Source organism: Lissotriton helveticus, chromosome 3_1, assembly GCF_964261635.1.
Source record: "Lissotriton helveticus chromosome 3_1, aLisHel1.1, whole genome shotgun sequence".
NCBI classification, from domain to species: domain Eukaryota; kingdom Metazoa; phylum Chordata; class Amphibia; order Caudata; family Salamandridae; genus Lissotriton; species Lissotriton helveticus.
The window spans coordinates 1190604088-1190616123 of NC_136061.1; positions in this window are offsets into that span (position 1 = coordinate 1190604088).

The window sequence follows — 12036 nt, forward strand, 5'->3', positions numbered from 1 at the left end:
TCAGGTATGGAAACACCCCAATCATGGAAGCTGGCAGAAATAGTCACTATCTTCAAGAAGGGGGACCATACACTTCCAGTGAACTATAGGCTTATTAGCCTTATAGATTCACATTTTTTTTTGTTGCAAACAGGTCCTTGTCTATCTCCAAGACTAGATTAGCGAGGGGAATATTATTTCAGAGTGGCAGGCTGGTTTTAGAGCACAAGTGAGTGTCCTAGACCAAATCTTCCACTTTATGTGTATTTTCTGGAGGTGAATGACTATCCACAAGGGCAAACGATGTGTTGCCTTTGTGGATCTGCGTGCCGCCTTTGATATGGGTCCGAGAGTGAAGTTATGGGAAGTCCTAGAAAAGATGGGCATGCCGGCTCCCCTTCACAACATTTTAATAAGACTCCATGTGAATACTCCGGCACAAGTGAGGTGGGGTGAAAACGGTGCTTTAATGGATATGATACACATTGATTAAGGAGTTAGGCAGGGGTGTGTACTAGCGCTTATCCTGTTCACCTTGTTCATTAACAATGTTATTAGCTTTCTGAGCAGGGATGGTTGTGATGCTCTGAAAGTAGGAGGGCAATGGGCCCCCGCTCTTCTTATTGCGGATGATGCTCTGCTCATATCGAAGTCACCGCAAGGGCTCCAACAGGTTATTAACTGATTTTCAGGCATTTTACCTGGATTGGGGTTTGGAGCTAAATAGTTCTAAAACAAAATGTATGCTCTTTTCATCTAGCTTAAATACTAAATGCAAAAAGCACCTCTATTTGGGTTTTGCCCCCCTAGAACTAGTGACAGAGTTTGATTATCTTGGTATTTAACTTACACAGAATATGAGTTGGGTACCACAATTGGAAAAAGCACAGCTAACCCTGATTTATCAAACGGTGAACTTAGTGAAAATTCATAGGAAAGAGAAATCTGGCACCTGCGCTAGAGATTTATAATGTTAAAGCTCTTGGTGAAAACTTATATGGTCCAAAGCTGTGGGGCTGTTCAAATCGTAGCAACCTCTCGGTTTCTGAAAAAAAAATTCTTAGATCCCTTTTGAACCTTCTGGTGTCCACCCCGTTGACTCCACTCTACTTAGATCTTGGCCAGAAAAGAATTGGACATAAAACTGCCCTGCGAATACCTATGTTTTGGCACCAGTTATGGTCTACTGCAGCACCTGCTTCCTATGGGGTGGGTCTCCGTCAACTAATGACAGCAACTTGTGTGGGCAAGATTTCTTGGATGCGCACAGTTAAGAATTTGCTGCTTAAGCTAGGACTGGATGCTTACTGGAGACAACCGGAAACCCTTAGCCAGGTTAATAAACCCAGTCTCAAAGCTGTATATTGGGGCACTTTTAAAACTGATTTGAAAATAAACTGCAAGGGATCACTTTCAATTGTTTTTATGAATTTTAAAGAGACACTGTCATCAGAGACCACGATAGATGAAATCAAACCCTCGTTAGCAAGGAAACTATACCTAAAGTTTAGATATGGTTGCCTACCTGTAAATAATTTTAAAAGAAACTGGTGCAAAGTAGGACAGAAAGTTGAAGCACACTGTCCCTGTTGCCAAGGGATATCTGAGTCACCTGAACACGTCTTATTTTTTTGCCCCTTGGACAACCAATCTCAAACTAGATGGATTTATTTATTTATTTATTTATTTATTTATTTCCATTTATATAGCGCATTATCACCCCAGGGTCTCTAAGCGCTTGTACAAAGGAAGGCCAGTCCCACCAATAACAAATGTCAGACTTACAACACACCCCATACTTCCCGGAAAAGTATTGTTTTTAACATTCGGCGAAAGAGCAAAAGATTGGGCTCCTTCCGAAGGTTGGTTGGGAGTTTATTCCATGCTGCAGGAAGCAGAGTGGAGAAAGCACGTCCACCAACTGTGGACAGGCGAAAACGTGGGTTAGCCAGAAGAGTGGCTTCCGAGGATCGTAATGCCCTGCCCGGGATGTATCCGGCCAGTCTGATTTTAATATAACTGGGCGCATTACCGTAGAGTGCCTTGTGTGAGATACACAGACCCTTGAACAGTGCCCTCTGTCTGACAGGGAGCCAATGTAACTGATGCAGGAGCGGTGAAGCACGTGTTGTCCTAGGCTTCTTAAAAATCAGTCTCGCTGCATCGTTCATAACCGTCTGCAGCCGCGTCAGTAGTCGCTGGGGAAGCCCTATGTACAGCGCATTGCCGTAGTCCAGGCGTCCCAAGATCATGGCAGACACAACGCTTCTTAAGGTGGGAAAAGACAGCAAATGAGAGATCTTGCGAATCTGTCTCAGAAGACCGACGCATGTTCCTACCACTACAGACACCTGTTTACTCATGGACTGCCCCTCTTTGCAGAAATCTGGGAATAAGAAAGTACATGGAGGCTTATAGAATACTACACTCAAACACAACGCATACAATTGTATTCTGTACAGCGAAGTTCTTAATGGCCATGTGGATCAGGCGCACTTAGTAATCCCCTAATAGTTTCTAGGCTGTACCCTACTGTATAGCGCCTGCTAAAGTCGTATCGTTGGCACTGCACTATTTTAAGTGAATGCCATTTTAAAAGTATTTTATGATGAAGCTTTTAAGTATAAATAATGATGTAATTTGTAGTGCTCCATTATGCTGCTATCACAATGAATTTTCTTTTGGTTCAAACACTGATGCACTTTGACCGTTCTATTTGTGCTGGGACTGTAAATTGACTGTGAATATTTATCTATAATGTTAGGTCTTATTTGTATTGTGTGGTTGTAGAATATATGACGTTACAACGCAAACAATAACAACAAATCCCTTTACATCTCGGTTTTTACATTGCAACTACCATTACAACGCATGCCATTACAACGCATCTGTAGAAACTACCATTACAAGGCATACCATTACAACGCATACTACTTTTGGCGGCAACAGTGGGGTAAGTGTTGGATAGTGTAGGGGTAAAAATACTATCCCCATGTACCCCAAAACCTATACCCACCCTAAAACAAAAAAATCCCCTTTACTTAACTTATAAAGCATTGTAATGGCATGCTTTGTAATGGTATACTTTTTAATGGCATGCGTTGTAGTGACATGCGTTGTAATGGCATGTGTTGTAATGGCATGCAATGTAAAGGCAGCTGCATTGTAACAGCTGCGTTATAAGGGTAGTGCATTGTAATGACTGCGTTGTAAATGTTGTTTACCATGTTTGTAATTGTCTTGTTTTATGATGTACTTTTATGATCTACAGTGATCGAAATAAAGTTCTTTGATTGATTGATTGATTAATATTGCTGCTTGAGCCTTTTGTGGAAACCCAAGATGTACAAAAAATACGAGGAGAGGTCTTCATAGTGAGGCAGGCACAATTGGTTAGTTTGTCCACTTGAGCATTCTTTGGGAGTTCAGAGTCTATAAAAGTTCCAAAGTTTCGTGCTTCTTTGGATATTTTTTGTTGTGGTCTTAGTTTGTTTAGCCAGAGTATTTATTAGCGGACCATAATTTTTCTATTCTCCACATGTGAGTTTTTACGGACTTTGGTGCATTTAATTTAAGGCTGTCCCACGCTTCGTCCATTGGTTCAAAGCATTGATACAATTTGTGTGTTTTGAGTTTCGTATTTCTTTGGGTTTTAGAATTTGAGTATTATTTGTGTGTCGTCTGCATGATTGTGGCAGTTAAGGTCAAAATTGTTGATTATCTCTGGAAATGGTTTTTATGTTCATGGTAAAGAGGTGACAAGACATTGAGAAAGTTCTGTTATTCTTTTATAACATGTGAAGGAGAAGGTGGCATACATGGCATGTACATATATATATATATATTCACTGAAAAAACCATAGGTTATACACCATATATAGTTAGGAATTAGCATTTACAAAACCTTGAAAATTCACTGAAAAAACCATAGGTTATAGACCATATATAGTTAGGAATTAGCATTTACAAAACCTTATTTTACTCACACAAAACCATTGAAATTCCATATATAGTTAGTTGCACTAACTATATATCGCGCACCCGCAATCCACTGCTGATGATGTCACATATTACATCATTCATGACATGGTCAGTGACATCACTGATGACATCACTGATGACATCTCAAATGACATCACTGATGACATCACTGATGACATCTCATTTGACATCTCAAATGACATCACTGATAACATCATCCAGTGACTGTGTGTTTCTGTAAAGTTTAAATATGTTTGATATATTGAAGAATGAGTGGATGTATAAGTGTCTGGATGAAGGATTTAGTAGGTGCGTGACTGTATGAGTGAGTGAATAAATGTGTCGTACTAAATGCATGGGTTAGTGACTAAACTGTCTGAATGTGTGCATCAGTTTGTCTGTTGTGATGTAAACTGCTGCATGTGTTGATCATTAGCTATACGAGAGGCTATATGTGTTATTGATTGGTTGCCCAAGTATTTGTATGGGAGATTGAGTTTGTGTGGGGGTGGCTGGGAGGTGTGTGACTCTGTGCATAGATGTGTGAGCAGTTGATTCACTAGGTGTATGAGTTCAAGAGTGCATGTGGAAACACCTGTATGGGCGGTTGACTGTGTGCATGAGTGTATTGGTGAGTGAATGGATATCTCAGTGCTACATGTCAAAGTAAGTACATATGTAAAATACAGTACATGTGAGAGTTGGCATATATAAATAACTGTGCATAAGAGCCAGTGAATGTGTGAGTGGCTGTATGGATCATTGTGAACTTGTATCCAGGATTGTATAAGTGAGTAAATATGTTTTAGTATATGTTTGAATAAGTAAGGTGTGTATAACTGTATAGTTGAGGAAATGGAGGTGTGATTGATTCTTTGCATGACTGACTAAGTGTCTGAGTAACTCCATGGATGAGTGACAGTCTGTGAGTGTCTGTTTACACTGAGTGTATCTAAGGTTATATTAGAGTCTGAAGAGGTTCATCGTATTATCACATGAATGATGTCATCAGTGATGTGATCAGTAATGTCAAATGAGATGTCATCAGTGATGTCATAAGTGATGTCATTTGAGATGTGATCAGTAATGTCAAATGAGATGTCATCAGTGATGTCATCAGTGATGTCATTTGAGATGTCATCAGGGATGTCATTTGAGATGTCATCAGTGATGTCATCAGTGATGTCATTTGAGATGTCATCAGTGATGTCATCAGTGATGTCATTTGAGATGTCATCAGTGATGTCATCAGTGATGTCACTGACCATGTCATGAATGATGTAATATGTGACATCATCAGCAGTGGATTGCGGGTGCGCGATATATAGTTAGTGCAACTAACTATATATGGAATTTCAATGGTTTTGTGTGAGTAAAATAAGGTTTTGTAAATGCTAATTCCTAACTATATATGGTCTATAACCTATGGTTTTTCCAGTGAATTTTCAAGGTTTTGTAAATGCTAATTCCTAACTATATATGGTGTATAACCTATGGTTTTTTCAGTGAATTTCAATGGTTTTTTAATAGCAAATATCAAAAGCTTTAAAATGTATTCTTCTTTAAATCGAAATATATATTTTATATGTTTTTAATACAATTTTTTAATGTATTTTTTTAATATATTTTTTTGTTTCGCTTCCGGTCCGCGAACCGGGTAGCTTCCCGTTAGCTCAATTTCTTGCCGCGACCTGGTCCGCGAACCGGTAAACGTTCCGTTTGCGCAACTGCCACGTTCGAAAACAACATCGTGACGCATCGCGTAATCGCGAAGTATCGCGTTGTTGCGTAATGCATCATATGACGCGCCGCTTCAGCGCACCCGGAAGCGCTCCGGTCCGCGAAGCGAAGCGCGAAGCGCAGCTTCCCGGAAGCGATCCGGGGCGCGGCGCGGAGCGCGTACCGTAAGCATAACAGGTCATGTGATTTGTCATGTGACTTGTTAATAACACTTTTCATTGGTTCATTTCACTTTTGGTTTCCTAATGTTGTTAGGCTAGGTCATGTGACCTAAAAATAACACTTTTCATTGGTTTAGAACTATTTTTTTTCCCAAATGATGAAAACCCCTCCTTGTTTTTACCTCATTCTTACTTTCTACTTCCAGAGAGCAAGACCTATTTTTCACAATGGCTTCTGTAATAGCTGCAGCTGGTGCTTCTCAGCAACCACCACCACCACCACCACCACCGAAAGGACCACCTCCAACACTGGACTTTGGTAGAGAGGAAGATAATGAGGACGAAGAGGAGGAGGAGGAGGAAGAGCAAGTAAGGCAGTTCCTGCCAGAAACACCAAGGCAGAGCCATCTTGCTGCCAATCCCCCAAATGTCATCCCCAGCACCTCCAGTGGACAAAGCTCATTCGCCGGACCAGACAATATTCAAGCTCCTTTTGAAAACTACAAAATAGTTTGTATATATTGTGGAGGAACTATTTGTTATAGAGAGAAGAGTATTACTTTGATTAACCGAGCTGGAGAAAATCATAAATGCATCAAGATGAGAAAACAATGAATCCTTTTTATTTTTTTTTGCTCCTGTTGAGACATGTTCAAACCCTGCTTTTTTGTTATTTCCTCTAAAAAAACACACAAAAAACACAAAATAGTTTTCAAAAATCAAAAAAAAATCAAAAAATTGTTCAGAAAATTACTAAAAAAATAAAAAAATAAAAAGAATAAAAAAACAGTTCTTTTCAGAACTACCTTCCATTTATAACAAAATTGCCCAAATTTTTATACCCTGTCTTTCTTTTTTCCTCATAGTACGCTCCTCGGACCGCTTCCCGGTGCGCGTACCGGGCGCTCCCCACGCAAAAACAAAGAAAAAAAATATTTATTTTTTTTGCCCCGTGGGGCCCTTTTAAAGCCTCCACATCAAACCTAGGGGGTCAGGGAGGATCTACTATGCCCCCTTATGGTCATTTCCCCCTTTGTTTTGGCCTCCTCTTGTCTCTCGACCCTACCGAGAGACAAGATGGCGGCCGCTCTGGACTGTTTAGAATGTTGACAGACACCGGAGAGCCAATCAGCTTCGCTTCGCGAAGTTCCGTTACGCGTCAAGTACGCGAACCGGGGCGCTACCCGGAGCGCGCTTACAGATATATATCTTTTTTTGAACATTAATTTCTCAAAATCCACTGGAGCACATATCTTGAGACCTAGCAAAGGCACATCAGGATAACAGTCCCTACAATTTTGCCAAGTTTCGTGCAAATCCATTCAGCCGTTCGGGCTAAAAGTGAGGCCAACCGCCCTATGGAAATTAACATGGGAAAAACACGTTTTGGGACCCCCTTTTTTTCTCGGCCCCCCCTTGACGAAACCCCCCCAAATTTTCAGTGGCTGCTCAGAAACAAAATGTTCCATTTTCCTGACAATTTCAGCCAATTCCGTCCACAAACGCCAAACTTATTAGACATAGAATTTTCAAAAATCCCATAGAGAAAAAATCCTAACTATATATACCTACTGGCGACCGCCAGTAAGTAATATTTAAACTACACAAATATTACAAAATCAATTCAGAGGTTCCTCAAATATGTATAATTTCTTGTCCTTTCTCCTCTTCAACATGTAGATGAAACCATTACTAGAGCTAATCAACAGTCGTGACCTTATCTGCCACAATTATGCAAATGCTGTATATATTTATCAACCACACCTTTCTGAACTTTCACAAGCTAGTTAGCACTCACAGAGATGCTTCCAATATCGGCATTTTATTAGTAAAAACTGACAGACGCATTTCAACCGGTCTAGGTTTTTTTCAAGGTACATATTTTCATTCACTGAAAAAATCAAAGGTTAAATTGACCATATAGTAAAGTGTTCAGATGACATAAGAACTAAGGTTTAAAAACCGAATAGCCCTGAAATTCACCAGTTATAGTTTAGTAAGCCAACTCTAGATTGCACCCTGTCATGCACTGCTTGATACCTCACATATTACATCACTCATAACATGTTAAATGACATAATTGAGGTCAAATCTCGTTTTCTGTATTCGTCAGCTGGAAGTAAGATTTTACGGGAATTATAAGGTCAGTATTGTATTCATGAATGATATATTTTCCTCAAGGATGTCTCATACTTCCTTTAGGAGAGAATCCTGCCATCTGCTTATTTGATACGTTTGTGTTGAAAGTAACCAGTTTCTGCCACATGATTAAGTTCCATAGACTTCCATGGAGCGAAAATGTATATAAAATGCTCTAAATTTAATGTAATTTAGCAGTACGCTTGTAAGAAACTGGGTTGTTGGTTGACTGAGGTGTAAGCAGCAACCATAGTCCTTGTCAGGGTACGGCAAAAGCAAACCCCACATTAACCGGTGCTCAACCCTCTGGTAGCCAAGCACAGAGCAGTCAGGCTTAACTTGGAGGCAATGTGCAACACTTCAAACAGTAACACAGTGACAACACACCACAAAAGGGGCCCAGAACAGTATTAGCAAAATAGAGTTTTATTTAATAAATAAAATAGGACCAACATAACAAAAATCCAATTAGTTGAACTGGAGATATTCAATTGTTAAGGTTTCAGTAGAAATAGCACCAAAAAGCACAAAGCACCAATCGTGGATATATGGTCATGCCAGAACAAAGTCACAAGTCCAGGCTGACCGTGATGGAGCATGGGCCGGCTACAGGGACCCAGTTAGGCCCACTGAAGAAAGTATCTTAAATCCTGGTTGAGGAGCATTGCAAGAATCTGTGTCGAATATGCGCCTTGCAGCCAAAGCAATGTGTCGGTTCCGAGATGTGGCTAGGCTGCAGTGCAAGATCCTGTTGCGTCAACATCGAGGATCCTGTCATTGGGGCTTTGGATGGTAGTCAAGCATTGGGGATGAAGCATGCAGTCGAGGTGATGCCTCAGTCTTGAAGAGCTGCAAAGCTGCAATGCAAAGTCCACTGATGTTATCAAGTCTGCCATTGATAAGAGATGCAAGGGCTTGCACCGAGGATGCATCGCACCGCAGCGGTTCCAAAGGTGATGTGGTATATGGTGGTGGTATGACTCTCTGCGACAGGCCCAATTCCCGCAACAGCGGAGATGCTTCTGTTTTGATTGGGGTTGCATCACGTGGCAGAGGAGATGCATTGGTTCTGCTGGATCGATAGAAGCTGGTAAAACACCTTTAGCCCACTTCCAATAGTTCAGGACTGGGGTGGCACCACTTGGCAGAGTAGACTCAAAGAGGGCAACATCCAGGTGTAGATGTAAGGTTGGTGGAAGCCTGTTTTGCCCCTAAGGCTTCAGATCAGGGGGCAGCCAACTAGACCTTTGAGCTACTCTGGGTTCTGGGTTCAGGAAATCCAGGTCCAGTCCTCCTCACCCAGTCAGGAGGGCAGCAAGCAGCAGGTTACCACAGCAAAGCATCAGTTCAACAGAGTGCAGTCCAGCAGAGTCCAGTCCAGCAGAGTGGCATTCCTACTGCAGCATGGCAGTCATTCTTCCTGGCCAAGTATCCACAGGTCCAGAAGTGTACTGAAGTGGTGGTGTCTGAGGCTTAGTATTTATTCCCATTTGTGCTTTTGAAGTGAGGGAGAAGTTAATCGAGGTTTCCATTTGAAGTCCTCCCGTATCCTTCCTTCCCTGCCCTGATTCCAGACTAACTTAAGGGAGTATGCAGTCCTTTTGTGGAGAAAGGACACACCCTATTCTGATGTAAGTGTGGCTAAGCCCAGCTCCTCCTCTCAGCCTGCCAGTGATGGCCCATATAGTCACACCTAAGCACCCATTGTGTGTGACTGTCTAGGAAGAATAATCAAAGCCCAAATGCCAACTACACCCAATCATGTGACCAGAGACAGGCTGCAGGCACCAAATGGCTAAGGCAAGATATGGTAACTTTTTAAAAGTGGCATTTTCAGAATGGCAATTTAAAATCCAACTTTACCATAAGTTAGGATTTTAAATTGCGATTCCAGAGACATCAAACTTGATCTGTTTGTCTCTTCACATTTGAACATTACACTTATCAAATGAAATAAATCAACTCCAACATTATCCTATGGGAGAGATAGGCCTTGAAATAGTTAAAAAATGAATTGTGAGAGTTTTTCACTACCAGGACATGTAAAACATAAGTCCTAATTTTTAAATACATTGCACCCTGCCCTCTTGGATGTGCGGGGCCTACCCTAGAGGTGACATTTATGAGTAAAAAAAGAAGGTTTGGGCTTGGCAAGAGGTTTATTTAGCCAGGCCAAAATTACAGTTTAAACTCCACACACAGGCTCTGCAATGGCAGTCCTGAGACATGTTTAAATGGCTAATTAAGTGGCGGCTGAATGTAATATAATAGAGAATAAATTAAAGTCATTAAATGTAATGGTCCTGAGAGTCCAAACAGACTCTGCCTTCAGCTACCATACCTGTTCGTGCTTATCCACTTTTGACACGCTTATGTCAGTACTGCCCATTTTAGCTGTATATAGGAGGAAGTCAAACGTCCTAGACCTCAATCTAATAGCCTCCCCTTGAAGCCAAATGGCAAGGATGGGACAGCGCAGGAAGCTCAATCTTCTCCAGCACCAGCATTGGGGAATCACGAAAACAACTTACGGGCAATGAGTACAAACGTACGGGCAATGAGTACAAACACAGCTGCCTCACTCTATGAATTAACATTGGATATTGGGCAGACATTTAACTCCTAATGGAAGTGGGGCAAATTAACTCCCTTCAATCTGTACCTCAAAGTTCACTTTAAAAAGGAAGAGAAATAGTTGAGAAAAGCGAGAAAAAATCCGGGTAACAGATCATTCCATGTCAAGTCCTCTTTGGTTATGTAGCCCCTCCGCAACCATGACATACCACTGCCCATGGAAAAACATCTGCAGACTCAAAAGTCTCTAAAAAAGTGTACATACATCTAACTTGAAAGTTGACTCATCCAATGTTCTCAATTTTCTAAACTAATACTATTACAAAGGTGGAGTATTCGCAAGCTTGGGTGGACCTAAGGAAGCAAAGAAACCAAGAGAAATCTACCAAATCACTTACCTTGTGTCACAGTCAACCACCCCAGCCCTCCAAACGGCTGGCTCCAAGACGGACCCCCCTTTGTGAAGCCGTTTGAGTATATCCTGGCACCCCTCAGGAACAGTAATGATATCCTTATTCCCATAGATGAAGTACCTCAACAATTCGTCAAACTGATGACTGCACCAATGCCCAAATGCATCACAAAGTAATTAGCATACCTCAGTCTTTGTATTTACACATTGGACAACAGCATAACCTGGCGAACATGGATCATACCATTTAATGGGTCTGCGAGCTTGTTACCGGTGAGACATTGCAAACTCCAGGTGAGACAATTTCCGCAGGACCCAAGTACACTAGCAGACCCTGCCTGCAAATAAAGAATTTAGTGCTGCTCACTAATTACATATCCAAGGGCAACATGACAGTCTCAACAGAAGTGCTATAATGAAACTGATAGGCACCTTAAATGGCTTGGAACACATAACCTCTACCCATCTCGGGTTTGTAGTGTTTAAGTCCTATTCAGGGATGAAAGGAAGAGAGATTAGTGTGACATCCTGGTCTTACCGGGAAGTAGCCAATCAGATTTGAGAATTGTGGGATACATTTGCGAATTGGGGCATAGATTTCACAATTCAAGCCCCCGTATACTATCCCACCCCAAGCCCTTAGTCCCATGAACCCTGTTACATCCCACAGAAGTTCTCTTAGAGGTGCTGTTCGCCTAGAATGGCCCAGAGCAATTATGAAGGTTTGCAAGTAATTAGTGCCATTTCAGATTGGCTCATTGCCAGATAACACTCTGCGCTGTGTACCTTCTGTTGGGGTTCCAGGGCCCAAGTCCACTTGGGGGTTTTCCTGTGCATGGAGCTTGTATATGTCTCTTTTACCTGGAGGTTTATGTGTTGACCCTTGTCCCATGCTGGGTGAAATGAGTGCCTTGAGTCAGTGGCTGTACCCCTGATAATTAATGGTAATTCTGTTTCTATATATGAAAACACAAAGGGGAGGTAGAGGAGGTAGAAACAGGGACTGTAGAGGTAGAAATGTCGTGTTGAAAACCAAAGAGAGTCACTCTG